We start from the raw sequence: 3,645 nt of genomic DNA, 5'->3' as shown, positions 1-3,645 counted from the left end.
TCATAGAAGTGTCATACGTATGACCGAAAAAAAAATTGTTCGGCCCAAAATGTCACGGATGTGTCTTTTTTTTGTAGTCTCGCAACGCATAAATTAGGGTTTAAGCTTCTGTCACTCTAGCGACCCATCATCTACTTATTACTTCTCAATGCCTTCCTCTAGGCCCAAATAATGGTGAAGTGTCATGTAGTCGACGCTCACATAACACCACTAGAGGAGAGACAACATGCATCTCATCAAAATATTGAATGAATACCAAATTCACATGACTACTAATAGCAAGACTTCACCCATGTCCTCAGGAACAAACGTAACTACTCACAAAGCATATTCATGTTCATGATCAGAGGAGTATTTATATGCATTAAGGATCTGAACATGTGATCTTCCACCAAATAAACCAATTAGCATCAACTACAAGGAGTAATCAACACTACTAGCAACCCACAGGTACCAATTTGTGGTTTGGATACAAAGATTGGATACAAGAGATGAACTAGGGTTTGAGAGGAGATGGTGCTGGTGAAGATGTTGATGGAGATTGACCCCCTCTCGATGACAGTATCGTTGGTGATGACGATGGTGATGATTTCCCCCTCCCGTAGGGAAGTTTCCCCGGCAGAACAGCTCCGCCGGAGCCCTAGATTGGTTCCGCCAAGGTTCCGCCTCGTGGCGGCGGAGTTTCGTCCCGAAAGCTTGCTTATGATTTTTTCCAAGGTAAAAGACTTCATATAGCTGAAGATGGGCACCGGAGGGCCACCAGGGGACCCACGAGGCAGGGGGCGTGCCCAGTAGGGGTGGGCGCGCCCCCCACCCTCGTGGCCAGGGTGTGGGCCCCTTCTGATACTTCTTTCGCTCAATAATTCTTATTAATTCCAAAAATTACTTTCGTGGAGTTTCAGGACTTTTGGAGATGTGCAGAATAGGTTTTCAATATTTGCTCCTTTTCTAGCCTAGAATCCCAACTGCCGGCATTCTCCCTCTTCATGATAAACCTTGTAAAATAAGAGAGAATAGCAATAAGTATTGTGACATAACGTGTAATAACAGCCCATAATGCAATAAATATTGATATAAAAGCATGATGCAAAATGGACGTATCAACTCCCCCAAGCTTAGGCCTCGCTTGTCCTCAAGCGGAAGCCGATATCGAAAATTGTGTACACATGTTTAGAGGTAGAGGTGTCGATAAAAATAAAATAAGGACATGAGGGCATCATGATCATTCTTGTAACAGCAACATATATATTTTTTGTCATATGATTTCTCATGCTCAAGTAACAATCTATTCACAATGTCAAGTATGGTTCAGAAACTTCATTGAGAACTAACAAACTATAATCTTAGTCATTGAAGCAATTGCAATTTATCATAACATCGGAAAGAGTCAAGAATAGAGCTTTTCAGCAAGTCCACATACTCAACTATCATATAGTCTTCTACAATTGCTAACACTCATGCAATACTTATGGTTCTGGAGTTTTAATCGGACACAGAGAAAGATAGGGGCTTATAGTGTTGCCTCCCAACGTCTTACCTCAAGGGTAATGTCAACAATAATAGTTCATGCTAACTTACATCCAATTGGATATATATATCAGGATCTTTCCAACACGAGGTGCTTGCCAAAGGATAAAATAAAAAGGGAAAGGTGAACATCACCTTGACTCTTGCATAATGTAAAAGACATAAAGTAAAAGATAGGCCCTTCGCAGAGGGAAGCAGAGGTTGTCATGTGCTTTTAGGGTTGGATGCACAAAATCTTAATGCAAAAGAACGTCACTTTATATTGCCACTTGTGATATGAACCTTTATTGTGCAGTCCGTCGCTTTTATTACTTTCATATCACACGATCGTATAAAGCTTATTTTCTCCGCACTAATAAGCCATACATATTTAGAGAGCAATTTTTGTTGCTTGCAACATGACGACTTACTTGAAGGATCTTACTCAATCCATAGGTACGTATGGTGGACTCTCATGGCAAAAACTGGGTTCAAGGATATTTGGGAGCACAAGTAGTATCTCTACGTGGTGCAAGGAATTTGGCTAGCATGAGGGGGAAAGGCAAGCTCAACATGTTGAACGATCCATGACAATATACATTAACTAAGATGTGAGAAAACATAACCCATTACGTTGTCTTCCTTGTCCAATCTCAACTCTTTAGCATATCATACTTTAATGAGTGCTCACAATCATAAAAGATGTCCAAGATAATATATTTATATGTGAAAACCTCTCTTTCTTTATTACTTCCTATTAATTGCAACGATGACCAAAACTATGTTTGCCAACTCTCAACAACATGTATGCCTCATACTCTTTATATGTGAAGTCATTACTATCCATAAGATCAATATGAACTCTTTTGTTCTTTTTATTCTTTTATGCACTTAAGATCATGGAAAGAAAGCAAACCCTTGACTCAACACTAATATTTATTATATATAGCTCACAGACTCGATTACATAAAGGGATCACAAAGAAAAACTCAAAACTAATTCATACCAAAACTTTCTTCTACTAGATCAAGATATTACCAAAAGGATCAAACTAAGTAAAAATGGTAAAGATAGGAGTGTGATGGTGATACGATACCGGGGCAACTCCCCAAGCTTGGCAGTTGCCAAGGGGAGTGCCCATACCCATGTGATTATGTCCTCGGAGGTGATGAAGGTGGTGATGATGATGGTGGATAATCGCACATCGAGCGTAAAAGCTCCTCCAACTTGCGGATAATGCCCTTGAGTCCGATGATATGATCCTTCAACAAAATATTTTCCTGTGTGATATACTTGTTTTGTATGCGAACTAACTCAATCATCTTGAAAGCTTCAATCTCAGTTGGGGTAAAGAGGCTAGGAAGAGGTTGAGGGATGTTTTCTTCTTCTGTCGCCGGAGCTTGATCCTCCATGGCCTTCTTGATCCCTTCATCCTTGTTGATCTCCTCTGGTTCTTCTCTTTTAAGCTCTATCTTCAATAGCCAAGCATCCTTGTCTTCATTGTTGGAGGAGGGTGACGTCATGATGCTCTAGATCTGTCAGAAAAACAGCTCGAAATGAAAACATAAGATTTTTGTGTGATACGGTGGTCAAAACCTTTGGGAGATTATATAATTAATTTTTACCGACCAAAAGAAGTATCGTGCAAGAAAATGGAGTCCGGAGAGCACACGAGGTGCCCACGAGGCAGGGGGCACACCCAGTAAGGGTGGGCACGCCCTCCACCATCGTGGAGGCATCGTGTCCTTCCCAGACTACTTCTTATTTTCCTACTTTCTTAAATATTCCAAAACAGAGAAAAAATGATATTAGAACTATTTTGGAGTCGGTTTACTTACTGTACCACATACCTATTCCTTTTCGGAGTTTAAAACGTTCTGGAAAGTGTCCCTTATGTATTCCTCCGGGGTTACGGTCTCAATAATATTAGTTTCAACATTTATAGGATTACTTGAGATATAATGTTTGATTCTTTGACCGTTCACCACCCTCGAACGTGTGCCTTCGAAGTTGTTGATTTTTATGGCACCGGAACGATAAACCTCCTCGATAACGTAAGGACCTTCCCATTTGGAGAGAAGTTTCCCTACACAAAATCTTAAACGAGAGTTGAATACCAACACATAATCACCTACGTTA

The sequence above is a fragment of the Triticum aestivum genome, chromosome 6B (genome assembly GCF_018294505.1).
Source record: "Triticum aestivum cultivar Chinese Spring chromosome 6B, IWGSC CS RefSeq v2.1, whole genome shotgun sequence".
Lineage (NCBI taxonomy): Eukaryota > Viridiplantae > Streptophyta > Magnoliopsida > Poales > Poaceae > Triticum > Triticum aestivum.
Note: the sequence above shows the minus strand (reverse complement) of the source record.